The sequence below is a fragment of the Silene latifolia genome, chromosome 1, assembly GCF_048544455.1.
Source record: "Silene latifolia isolate original U9 population chromosome 1, ASM4854445v1, whole genome shotgun sequence".
Lineage (NCBI taxonomy): Eukaryota > Viridiplantae > Streptophyta > Magnoliopsida > Caryophyllales > Caryophyllaceae > Silene > Silene latifolia.
The window spans coordinates 77,230,065-77,244,737 of NC_133526.1; the positions used below are offsets into that span (position 1 = coordinate 77,230,065).

The window sequence follows — 14,673 nt, forward strand, 5'->3', positions numbered from 1 at the left end:
CGGAAGATTCCTCCTTACCCTTGAGTGGCACACTTCTGGAATTGACATATTGTGTGTCATGGATCGCCATGGATTCAATTGTGGCATGAGCAATATCGGTGTCAATTTGATTAAACCGCCCATTGTTGGCGGAATCAAGAATCCTTCGGGACTCGGCACAACATCCATTGTAGAATGTTATAGCTAGGAACCAAGCATCCAACCCATGATGTGGGCATTGCCTTTACAACTCCTTGTACCACTCCCAAGCTTCATATAAGCTCTCAAGAGCTTGTTGACGGAATCCGGTGATTTGGCTCCTTAAAGTTTGAGTTTTCTCCGGTGGAAAAAACTTTTAATAGAAAGCAAGAGCCAACGTTTCCCAATTTGTGATTCCCATGGCGGTGCGATCAAGGCTATTGATGTGACACCCCGCGATAACGCGGAAAACATAACTAATAAATTAAAGCGGAAATTTGTGAAATTTTAAAAACTTTTAGATTACTAGTTAAAGAATAAAACGCGGGTGCCAAAAACGAAATGAAACAAGTACTACGATAGACAGATTTAGGTTATTACAACCCAAGTCTAGAAAGCGGGGAAAAGATATCCCACGAATAAACAAATAAAGGGTTTCTAAATTAGAAACTAAGGTCCGAGGGTTTAGTTCTCGCTAGCCCACACGTCTTCCCCACGTAAGCATCTTCACCACCTGTCATTCATGTAAACATGAACGCCACAGTCAGTGGGGAGTAACTCAAGGTTCTCCCAGCCACAATATGTCGAAAAGCAGATAACAAACAACACTTAATCAAACATGTTAATCATGCAACATATGTGAACCATAAAGAATAAGGAGATATAATGAATAATCAAGATGAGATAGGCATAATACTTTCTTAATGGAATAGGCATGGTAGGTTAGAAAGAATATGCAATCAAGGGCATGGAGCAACCAAGTCAACCAACTCATATTGACACGACTCAACAAGTGTAAAACTGACACAAAGTGTAGACGGAGTATCCGGCTCAGAGGCTACCTTTAAAGCATGTCCGAGATACCACACACAAGACTACATCCTAGACTCCAAACTCCTGGTAGGACGACGATCATAATACGGTCCTAGTCTAAACCTGGATCCAGACTCTCGGGATGGACGTCACCCGATTCGACATACGATATACCAATCGTATCCAAGACTCGAAACATGGCACACACTCGTAACCAAAGGTCGAGTAACCTCTAATCGGAAACATGGCACACACTCGTAACCAAAGGTCCGAAAAAAAGGCGGAAGGATATCCTAATCCGGAAACATGGCACACACCCGTAACCAAAGGTCCGAAAGAGGAAAGATAACCCAATCCGGAAACATGGCATACACTTGTAACCAAAGGTCCGAAAGAGGAAAGATAACCCAATCCGGAAACATGGCACACACTCGTAACCAAAGGTCCGAAAGGGGTAAAAAGGAAAGTCAAGTCGTCACACAATGTAAAACGTCACACTTGAGTTACAATAAGAGTAAGAATGATCATGCAAACATCATATGACACGGGATCTTTAATGTCACATTCATACTCATGGCTTGCATCTCACCATGAGTACGGATGGGAACATCAATCCCGACGATCATATCGCAACTAGAGGGCTTATAGCTCACCCCTAGTATCCGATAGGACCAAGACTCTCACAACAGAACAATACAAGGCATTATCAAGAATGTGACTCTTACAAGTACTTATAAATAATATCTCATACTTGTGTTATATTACTAAACATTTCGTTTTATAATTTAACATGCCGATTAAATAAGATATAAGGAATGATAATGAATAATTTACGTTATAAAATATGACCAAATCAAGTGACTCGTTTATGAGCCCGACAAATAAGCTATATGAAGTCCAATAAATTAGTCCATTTAGATCCAACATGTAAAACACAATTAGTCCATCATACAAAGCATATTAAACCCAACAGATAGAACATAACAAGCCCATAATTGAATTATAAGGAATCCAACAAAAGAATATGTGAAGGAGCAATATTAATGATTTACGTTATATGAAATACGAGACTGATATATTTAATTATATTTTAAATAAACCAAACTAGCGTCAAAACAATTTATAAACACGACAAGTCCAATTATAGAATCATGACAAGTTCAATTAAATTAACGAGTCAAACTCGAATGAATAGATATGACAAATCCAACCTACTAAGTATAATTAGCCCACTTATTAAACCTAACTAGCCCAATAAGAAAATATTTTAGAAGAACGATTTTTAACGAAACACGTTATATAAAATACGAGACGGGAATTAAACAATTTGAATAACCCGACTAGGCGCCAAAAGCACCCAAACCCCACGACACACGGGGACCAAAGAACAGACCACGCCCGTCATCGAATGTACCAACCAACATAACCCATAAACAGTCCGCACACATCACTCATAACCACCCTACACGGCCACTACAACTAGCCAAGTCAGCCACCACCACCGTGTGACACACCACCAAAACCGAGCCATAGAGTAGGCCATCAGACCCGCCAACGTTACGACTCGAAACAGTCCCGTGAAGCACCCATCTATCCATTCTAAAACAGACCCGAAAACACTCCCAAAATAGTGTTATACGGACCACCTGCACAAAGCAACTCAAAGCTGTCGTAAAACGCATACAACCCGTCTCCAAGTCTCGACAAGAACTCGTATCAACCCCTGCCCAGGAAACCCGCCCAGAACAGGGCTCACGGACTCCCCCTGTCTCGGTTTCAAGCTGAAATCGACATCCCCCAATAGCTCTCATGTGAGACGGAAATAAAAAGAAATTCTACAGGAACAACACCCTCCTACCAAAACATCTTAACCAACCTCGACCATCCAAGTAAAACGGTTCATTTCAAGTTCATTTTGAGACGGGCATATAACACAACCCGTCCGCACAGAACAATCAGTAGTCCAAGCTTAAAGACGGAAACGAAACGATGAAATCGAGCATACGAACGAGGAAGAATATAAAGAACTGAACTTTATCACACAAAGACACATAAAACGACACATAAAACAGAATTTCGACGTTTTTGTCGAGTAACTTATCACCGTTACCTGTCTTTAATCTCTTAAACGTCCAAAAGTATGAGCCTATCTTCAGTCTTCAGCTTAAAAGAAGGAAAAACGAGTCGATTAAGACCAGAAACCGAGTTGCCATAAGAGACGGTATTTTCGAACTTCTACAAAATCAAGACTTTATTACCTTAAAAGAACGAGGAAGAAGAGAGGAAGCTAAAGGTGCAAAAATAATGGATTTTGGTTGAGGAATAAGGGAGAGATCTTGGTTTGAAAGGTCGAAAATGGTGATGGTACGGGTTGTTTGTGTTCTCTGTTGCTGCTGCTGCATTTTCGCCAAAAAGAAGAAGAAGGAGGTAGGGTGTGGGGACGTGATTCACGTGAACAACAACACAACAATATTAATTGTAATATTAATATATAATAATATTTAATAATAATAATAATAATAATAATAATAATAATAATAATAATAATAATAATAATAATATATAAACATATATAAAAGAGATGTTTTAGGGGTAGAGTGTAAGAGGGCAGGTGAGCGTGTTGTCAAACTCTGGTTGGTCCGGATTAAAGTAGGTAAAAAGTGAAATGTGACGGTCTATAGCTAGACGGATGTTGAGACGGGAATTGTTATCATTACTGTCATTATTATTATATGACCAACTATGTATACATTTATTCTTGTATAAATCGTGCCTTAAAAATATAATTTAATCGTACGTATTATTTTATAAAAATGAGCTTTTATATAATACGTTTATAAAAATCGTGTTTGACATAAAATTAATTAAATCGAGTAATTCAAAAATATATAATAAAGTGATTAAACGGTTTAATAAATTTTAAATGTCAAAATGGGAAATTCGCGGGTGTTACAATCACCCCAACTTTTAAAAAAAATTTTCGTCCTCGAAACTTGAAAGTAGAAATGAAAGGTTATATAAAAAAAATAAAACTGGAATTTGGAATCGGTAACCAAAACATTTAAAATGTTACTCATCGTAAGAATTAAAATTCTTTCAAAAGGTTCAACTAAAATTTTCCGACAGAACCAAGTCGAAAGGCAAATCATTTGTATAAATCAAAATCAAAACACTTTCAAAAACATTAACGGAGAGTTTTCAAAAGTGTAAGTCTCATTCATGGAACGAAATTGCTCTTGTCGTGCACACAAGAACGCTAACCTTCCAAGTCAAAGACAGATTTAAAACAAAATCGATTCGCCGACAAGCGTAGAACAAGTTATCAAACGTCCCCAATAACGAGTTCTAACATCCGGTCAGCGTCAAAATCAAAAGAGAAAGGTAATTCACTCAAATTTTCTTTTGCCAAAAGCCCGGATAGAAATAAAAGTTTCACTTTTAAACTCAAAAAGGAGTCAAGTTGTGAAAGGATAACATCAAACTTTGACAAAAATTATCATAAATAGATCAAAGTTAGCATAAATTGGATAAAACCTAAAGAAATCTCGGGTTTAGCAATTGAAATCATGATAAACAAGTTTATATTCCAAGGACAAGTAAGGAATTGAATCAAATTTTTACTTTCAAAATTTTAAAATAGGCAAGGTTTTGCCAAAGTAACATCAACTTTTAGCAACGAATCAAAAATGATAGCATGAAATGTTTAGGAATTGGACAAAAGAAAAGTAATTTAGACAGCATAAACACCAGGTACGCTAAGAGAGTTCAATCTTAACCAATCAAAAAGAGCTACGATGAATTTCATGGGGTAAGAATTGATGTCAAAATAATAAGAATGTCAAGGGTAGAGTTTTTATAGGTCACTAGCATCACGCTTAAAAGAGGAGCAAGATGAAACGAGGAAGAGAGGTATGATTGGTAACGCTTATGGTCAAATAAGAAGATGAGTTAGGCAACAAGGAAACGTCAGGTACTCAAACCTCGAACAACAACATCATCCCATCATTTCAAGTACTCAACACAACCTTAAAGTTTCCAAAATCATAGGGTTAACAAAGACTTCTCAATACTAAGTCTCTCTCAACTCAAAACTCTCACGAGCTACCTGATATCAATTCACATTACCAATCCTTATAGCCATCAACATCCCAAAATGTTTCCTTTCAAAAACGATATCATAGAATTTTACTTACCGTCGAGTTCCCAAGAACAGGGTATTAGTAGTAACAACCCTTTACCACCTCATACCATGCTTCAAATAGTAATCAATATCACTCACTTAAACCAACTAATAATCCCACCATTAGCTTTTCTCATATGGTTATACACATAAACTCAACTTACTCAGTCAATCCTATATCCTCAAATCCACTATTCAATTTCATCCACCTTAGGTCAAGTACTAAGCACTAGTATCCCAAACATAAACAACAAAGTCAAGTTCTATAATCTTAGTAACCAATGCAACTTACACTAGACACACAGAATCCACCAATCAAATATACTCACTTATCAAGGATCTAGGTATAAGAACCATCAAGTATGACTCATCACACTACCTAAGTATTTCCAACATCAAATCCACTCAAAACTAGGGTTACGGGTTAACCACAAACAAACTCCACAAAGCCAAATTATCCAACCAAAACTAACATCCTATAGAAGAAGAAGAAGTATCGAAAGGCGTTAAGGCGTTAAGGGAGGACAAGCAAGGATCAAAGGACAAGTTAGGGGTACAAGAGTAGCTTTCAAGCAAAACAGAAGAGAGTTTAGATGAAGGATAAGCACCAAGAGATAAAGAATAAGGCAAGGTACACAAAGAATGGGGAATATCTTCAAGGGAGTAGAAGCATTCTTCAAAGGTTGAACAAATCTTCAATCCTCGGCAATAGGCACCAAGTCTTGATCCCACATTGGTAAGCTCGCGGTTATCGATCCAAGGGCACAACAATTATTAAATGACAATCAACAAACATGTTAGAACCTAACAAAGAGCAAACACACTACAGGCTACCACCTTAGGTCCTTAAGTCTACCCATCTCTCATTCATTATTCAAGGTCAAGTTCAATTTAAATTCGGGGTACACGTGTGTGCGTCGGGAGCAACATATGCTCTGATACCAACTGTGACACCCCGCGATAACGCGGAAAACATAACTAATAAATTAAAGCGGAAATTTGTGAAATTTTAAAAACTTTTAGATTACTAGTTAAAGAATAAAACGCGGGTGCCAAAAACGAAATGAAACAAGTACTACGATAGACATATTTAGGTTATTACAACCCAAGTCTAGAAAGCGGGGAAAAGATATCCCACGAATAAACAAATAAAGGGTTTCTAAATTAGAAACTAAGGTCCGAGGGTTTAGTTCTCGCTAGCCCACACGTCTTACCCACGTAAACATCTTCACCACCTGTCATTCATGTAAACATGAACGCCACAGTCAGTGGGGAGTAACTCAAGGTTCTCCCAGCCATAATATGTCGAAAAGCAGATAACAAACAACACTTAATCAAACATATTAATCATGCAACATATGTGAACCATAAATAATAAGGAGATATAATGAATAATCAAGATGAGATAGGCATAATACTTTCTTAATGGAATAGGCATGGTAGGTTAGAAAGAATATGCAATCAAGGGCATGGAGCAACCAAGTCAACCAACTCATATTGACACGACTCAACAAGTGTAAAACCGACACAAAGTGTAGACGGAGTATCCGGCTCAGAGGCTACCTTTAAAGCATGTCCGAGATACCACACACAAGACTACATCCTAGACTCCAACCTTCTGGTAGGACGACGATCATAATACGGTCCTAGTCTAAACCTGGATCCAGACTCTCGGGATGGACGTCACCCGATTCGACATACGATATACCAATCATATCCAAGACTCGAAACATGGCACACACTCGTAACCAAAGGTCGAGTAAGCTCTAATCGGAAACATGGCACACACTCGTAACCAAAGGTCCAAAGAAAGGCAGAAGGATATCCTAATCCGGAAACATGGCACACACCCGTAACCAAAGGTCCGAAAGAGGAAAGATAACCCAATCCGGAAACATGGCACACACTTGTAACCAAAGGTCCGAAAGAGAAAAGATAACCCAATCCGGAAACATGGCACACACTCGTAACCAAAGGTCCGAAAGGGGTAAAAAGAAAAGTCAAGTCGTCACACAATGTAAAACGTCACACTTGAGTCACAATAAGAGTAAGAATGATCATGTAAACATCATATGACACGGGATCTTTAATGTCATATTCATACTCATGGCTTGCATCTCACCATGAGTACGGATGGGAACATCAATCCCGACGATCATATCGCAACTAGAGGGTTTATAGCTCACCCCTAGTATCCGATAGGACCAAGACTCTCACAACAGAACAATACAAGGCATTATCAAGAATGTGACTCTTACAAGTACTTATAAATAATATCTCATACTTGTGTTATATTACTAAACATTCCGTTTTATAATTTAACATGCCGATTAAATAAGATATAAGGAATGATAATGAATAATTTACGTTATAAAATATGACCAAATCAAGTGACTCGTTTATGACACAATTAGTCCATTTAGATCCAACATGTAAAACACAATTAGTCCATCATACAAAGCATATTAAACCCAACAGATAGAACATAACAAGCCCATAATTGAATTATAAGGAATCCAACAAAAGAATATGTGAAGGAGCAATATTAATGATTTACGTTATATGAAATACGAGACGGATATATTTAATTATATTTTAAATAAACCAAACTAGCGTCAAAACAATTTATAAACACGACAAGTCCAATTATAGAATCATGACAAGTTCAATTAAATTAACGAGTCAAACTCGAATGAATAGATATGACAAATCCAACCTACTAAGTATAATTAGCCCACTTATTAAACCTAACTAGCCCAATAAGAAAATATTTTAGAAGAACGATTTTTAACGAAACACGTTATATAAAATACGAGACGGGAATTAAACAATTTGAATAACCCGACTAGGCGCCAAAAGCACCCAAACCCCACGACACAGGGGACCAAAGAACAGTACCATGCCCGTCATCGAACAGCCAACCAACATAACCCATAAACAGTCCGCACACATCACTCATAACCACCCTACACGGCCACTACAACTAGCCAAGTCAGCCACCACCACCGTGTGACACACCACCAAAACCGAGCCATAGAGTAGGCCATCAAACCCGCCAACGTCACGACTCGAAACAGTCCCGTGAAGCACCCATCTATCCATCCTAAAACAGACCCGAAAACATTCCCAAAATAGTGTTATACGGACCACCTGCACAAAGCAACTCAAAGCTGTCCTAAAACGCATACAACCCGTCTCCAAGTCTCGACAAGAACTCGTATCAACCCCTGCCCAGGAAACCCGCCTAGAACAGGGCTCACAGACTCCCCCTGTCTCGGTTTCAAGCTGAAATCGACATCCCCCAATAGCTCTCATGTGAGACGGAAATAAAAAGAAATTCTACAGGAACAACGCCCTCCTACCAAAACATCTTAACCAACCTCGACCATCCAATTAAAACGGTTCATTTCAAGTTCATTTTGAGACGGGCATATAACACAACCCGTCCGCACAGAACAATCAGTAGTCCAAGCTTAAAGACGGAAGAATATAAAGAACTGAACTTTATCACACAAAGACACATAAAACGACACATAAAACAGAATTTCGACGTTTTTGTCAAGTAACCTATCACCGTTACCTGTCTTTAATCTCTTAAACGTCCAAAAGTATGAGCCTATCTTCAGTCTTCAGCTTAAAAGAAGGAAAAACGAGTCGATTAAGACCAGAAACCGAGTTGCCATAAGAGACGGTATTTTCGAACTTCTACAAAATCAAGACTTTATTACCTTAAAAGAACGAGGAAGAAGAGAGGAAGCTAAAGGTGCAAAAATAATGGAGTTTGGTTGAGGAATAAGGGAGAGATCTTGGTTTGAAAGGTCGAAAATGGTGATGGTACGGGTTGTTTGTGTTCTCTGTTGCTGCTGCTGCATTTTCGCCAAAAAGAAGAAGAAGGAGGTAGGGTGTGGGGACGTGATTCACGTGAACAACAACACAACAATATTAATGGTAATATTAATATATAATAATATATAATAATAATAATAATAATAATAATAATAATAATAATAATAATAATAATAATAATAATAATAATAATAATAATAATAATAATAATAATAATAATAATAATAATAATAATAATAATAATAATAATAATAATAATAATAATAATAATAATAATAATAATATATAAACATATATAAAAGAGATATTTTAGGGGTAGAGTGTAAGAGGGTAGGTGAGCGTGTTGTCAAACTCTGGTTGGTCCGGATTAAAGTAGGTAAAAAGTGAAATGTGACGGTCTATAGCTAGACGGATGTTGAGACGGGAATTGTTATCATTACTGTCATTATTATTATATGACCAAATATGTATACATTTATTCTTGTATAAATCGTGCCTTAAAAATATAATTTAATCGTACGTATTATTTTATAAAAATGAGCTTTTATATAATACGTTTATAAAAATCGTGTTTGACATAAAATTAATTAAATCGAGTAATTCAAAAATATATAATAAAGTGATTAAACGGTTTAATAAATTTTAAATGTCAAAATGGGAAATTCGCGGGTGTTACAATTGATCCATAGTTTTGCCTTGTCTTTCAAAGAGAAAGGGAAAAGTATTTCCCTAATTTGGGCTTGAGTGACACCCGTTTGCCGAATCATGGAGCAATAGTCACAAAAGTTTTGCACATGCAAATTGTGATCCTCTAAAGGACTTCCCCCAAATTGCTTTCTCTCCATAAGGCCAATGAAAGCCGGTTTGATCTCGAATTCCGGGGCGGTAATTTGAGTAGTTGTAATATCGCCCGGAAGCATAGCCGCGGTGGGCTTGAAATGATCAGAAAGTTTCACCATCTTTTTAGTTGGAAATGGTGGTGGTGGAGATGATGAACTAGAAACCTCCTCCTCTTCAAGAGCTTTAAGATCGTCTAAGTAAGACTTTCTTGCACTTTCAATTTGCACGGGAGAAGCAGCTTCTTTAATTAACTTCTTTCCAAAAACGTCGTCTTGTATGAAAAGTTTTCTCGGGCTTGGAATCCGGTGAAAGCAAATCTCCACTACGAGAAGACCTGGGCATAAGACAACAATCTCTAGAAAATCGTAAGTAACGGTCTCAAGGAACAAGTGTTCCTCAAGACAAAAGAAAACAAGATAGAAATTAACAAATCTAAACGCAATAAAATCGTGCTCCCCGGCAACGGCGCCAAAATTTGATAGACTATGTCGCACACCTAATCAAAGATAATTTCCCTAAACACAAATTAATGTAGTACGAGGGGTCGAACACAAGAAGACGGGAATTGCGCTATGAAATGCTATGGGAAGACTTCTATCAAGGTCGATTACGATTGGTTTGGTTTGTTGGTTGGTTTGTTAACTAGCAAATATAACGATGTATAAGTTTAAGGGGTAGAAACTCATTGAAAGAATTGTGCAAATGATTAGATCTCTGGGTGCAAGACATCTGTCTTATGCTGGCAGATTAATTCTGGTAAGGTCTGTTTTATCCACTCTGTATTTGTATTGGGCCTCTATATTTTTAATCCCTTCTGGTATTATGCACAAGGTAGAATCCATCTATAGGAACTTCCTTTGGGGTGGTAGAGATTCCTACCTGAAATCTCCTAATATCAAATGGGATACCTGTTGTACACCTAGAGAGGAAGGTGGTTTGGGCCTCAAAAATGCAAAGGTGTGGAACAGGGCATTGTTGGGAAAGTACACAAGTTGGTTGGCTTCAAAAAAAGACCATTTGTAGGTAAAATGGATTAATCAGGTTTATATGAAAGGCTGTGATTGGAAAGATTATACTTCTCCTCCTGATTGTAGCTTGTCTTGGAAGAAAATTGTTCATGTAAAGGATATGTTTAAGGTTGGGTATGCTGGCAATCAGTGGCAGGCTAATCTTAAAGGCTACACTGTTGCAGAGGGATATAATTGGCTAAGATATCCTACACCTAAGGTTACATGGAGATATTTGTGTTGGAGTAATCTTAATGTCCCAAGAACTTCTTTTATCTACTGGGCTAGTCAGCATAGGAAGTTACTCACTCTTGATAGACTTCAGAAAAGGGGCATTGTTCAGGCTAATCTCTGCTTCATCTGTGGTGCTGATCCTGAAAGCCATGGGCATCTTTTTTATTCGTGTGAGTATAGCAGACGGTGTATGGAGTTGATGCAGTAGAAGCTTCATGTTTAATTCCCAGCTGCACATATGGTGAAATGGTTTTCTAAGAGTAGAACCAAAAGTAGACTGCAAAGAGTGGTGATTGGTGCCTGCTTTGTAGGTCTGACTTATAGAATTTGGAAAGTTAGAAATTGTGCTCGCTTATCACATCAGGTGACAGCTCCTATGGTGCTAGTGAATCAGGTATGGAAGGAGACTAAAGAATGATTGATACACAGGAACAGACGGCTGCTTAGTAGTTTTGATCAACAGTGGATTGACTCTATTGTGTAATGTTTAGTTTTTAATAGCTGCTTATTCTTTGTATACGTTGAACATTCTATTTTTTTATTCATATATATATACTTACCCTTTACCAAAAAAAAAATATAACGATGTAGAATATATGATTAAAGGAGTCTAGGGGAGCCGGGTCACACATGCAATTGTAAATATATATTCATGTTAAACTTGGAATAAATAACATTGTCAATTGTTTAGGCTTAAAGACACCCACCTCTCGATATTAGTGTCAACCATAGACCGGGTCCTAGAGAACTCTCGTTATGACTAGGTCGTCCTACTACACATGCTTAGTATAATCTGATTCCGTGCCTCTCGACTTATAGAACGAACTAACAAACTTAATCGATGAATATGGCCACTAAACAAAGATTAATCGTGACGATACAAACATGTGATATATAGAAACAATTAGACAATATTATATCAACCTAATTTATCATTTTACATATATTAGTTATTGCATGACTTCCCTAGTCCCTAGACTAAGGAAATTTAGCTACTCATATTGAAATGTAAACTACAAACTATGATGTATGAAATGCTAAACATGATTATAGAAATGATATAGACTAATGGGTGAATTATGAAATATGAGAATTAACTATGTGATAGAATTAAAATACGAATGATAAAACTATGTAATAACTAAAATAGAAATGTAAACTAAATAAACTAGAATTAGAATTACCGAATAAGGAATAGAACTTGAACTTGAAACTTGTAAATGAGGAACAAATGAGAACCAAAAGCTTGAAATGATAACTTATATTGAAATGTGGAATGATTAACAAAATGTTTAACAAAGGAAAGCTTAAAGGAAATAAACTAATTCTGAAGTAATGTGTAAATTGTGCGTAAGAGAGATGCCCCTAAATTCCTACTAAAACCTCCCTTATATAGTAAAGAGGGGGTGTAACGTATACACCTAGAGAGAGGAAACCCCGATCGGGGTTCCCAAGCCCCGATCGGGGCCGTGGAAATCCGGGTGTATTTGATTAAAGGCTTGATTAAATGCTTGAGGAAACCAAAGTGAGCTCTTAATACGTCTTTAATCTCCGGTTAATCACACAATTTAGCATCCCATGAGCATCCAAAGTTGAGCATCCTATGTTGAGTTTGTGCGGACTTCTAATTTGGGCTTCATTTGTGATTTCATTTGTGCATCAACCCACTTCATAATTCTTCATGCTTGGACTTGTCTTTTCCATAATATATCCTACCATGGTTCATCTTGCTTCCACACTTAGCCTTGTATACTAGCTCTTGCAAATTTGTAAGAAATAAGCTCCTAAGAACTCAAATTCCTACAAAATGCGACAAACCATGCAAAGACAACTAGATTACAATATTAGCTCATAAAATCACTAAGGTTAGTACAATAATCAAATATATTAGAGCTAAAATAAGGAGATAAAGTCTAGCTATATAAAATGGACTTATCACTCTCATTAGGAGTAGATTAGAATAGATTAGTCTTTAATCTTTCCACTAATTACACTTTAATCTTTCCTCAATTATTTCTAAAACAACCTTAGATCTAGCTTTGTACTTGAAGAATTCTTGGGTTTGTATTGGGGAATTGACAACTCTCCACCATTTATCAAAGGGTTTCTTCTATTGTTCTTTCAATTCCTTTGTTCATCTCAAGTTGTTTACATTTGGATCTCTTGGGTATGTATTTGAAGACTAAGTGATAAGTCTCCATTTTTATTCAAGGATTATTCTTTATTTATGTTCATCTTTAATTTCCAAGTTGGTAACCTTCTTAATCTCTCTTTATTTATTTGTTAAATCTCTTATTTTATTACCTTGCTTAATCATCATGTTCATTTGTGTTGTGATGTTTGACACCATTGCTAGCATAATAATCATGATGTGTAGTGAGTAGTATCTTATCTAGGGTTAGTGGGGGATTAGGGGAGTAATTATTGGATAAATCTATGCTTAATGAGTTCATATGAATGCTTGCTTATTGTACTTTCAACTTATGCACATGTTATGTTTGATGAAATGCTTGATTGACAACCTAGCATGATTCTCTTATCCTTTCAACAAGACTTATAAGATATAAACTAACTCAAGGCTTGTTGGACCATGCATATAGTTGAATAGAGAGAATTAAATCGTTGTAGGTGTTGTAAAGTTGTGACCGACTCGGCTCTGAGACCCAAAACTCCCTAGGAATTGTAAGACATAAGCTAACTCGATTCCAACAATAATAATTGCTTGCATCTATATGACTCATTTATGCTATCTTACCATGATTCCCATATGATCCCATGACACCCTAGTGTCTTTTACCATTTGTTTACATCCTTTCCTTTGTTGCTTGTTTTACCTTTCATTGCTTTCATTAGTTTAGAACCATCAACTCAAATCAATTGTGACAAACCTAGTGCAACTACAATTAGATTGAACAATTCAAATACCCCCGTCCTTTGGGTTCGACTCCGACTTACTTGCTATGCTAGTAGTTGGATATAAATGTGTTTGACGGCGGATAATGACCCGTCGCATCAAAATGGCGCCGTTGCCAGGGACAGTCATGTTGTGTATTTGAATCTTTCTTTTGTCTAGTTTTAGATGTGCTTCTTCTTAAGGGATCTTGGTTCCTTGAGAATTTTATTTCTTGCACTTGCTTTATTTCATATGTTCAACATGTCTACTTTCACTTTTTGGCAATTTGAAAATGAGTCATTTGATAAGTATATTGCAAGATTTGAAGATTATATGACTTATGCTTGGCATCATGGTTTTACTCTTTTAAATTGTGAAGCATGTTGTGTTGTTTATGATGGCATGAACCTTAAAACCCACAACTTAGCATTTCACTTGAGTGGTGGTGATAGGATAAGTGAAATGAGTTGTGAGGAATTTTGGGAATTTGTTGAGTTCATGGCCACCGATTGTCTTAAACAAATTGTGCATGACATATTTGAAAGTGCCAAGGAAGGTATGTTGGAAGCGATAAAAACCACATTTCAAAAATTCATTAAGGAAAACTACGATGAAAATGAGATTTGTGAGAATGAGACACTTTCCTATAACCTTGAGCCTACCTACTATGTGAAGAAATTTGC

General features: G+C 36.8%; 1 non-coding gene across 1 annotated transcript; it reads left to right on the top strand.

Moving 5' to 3' along the window:
- Positions 1–200: 200 nt before the first annotated feature.
- On the top strand, positions 201–308 carry LOC141617747 (small nucleolar RNA R71). Its single transcript, XR_012531198.1, has one exon. It is a non-coding gene; the product is annotated as a small nucleolar RNA R71 (small nucleolar RNA).
- The last annotated feature ends 14,365 nt before the right edge of the window (positions 309–14,673 follow it).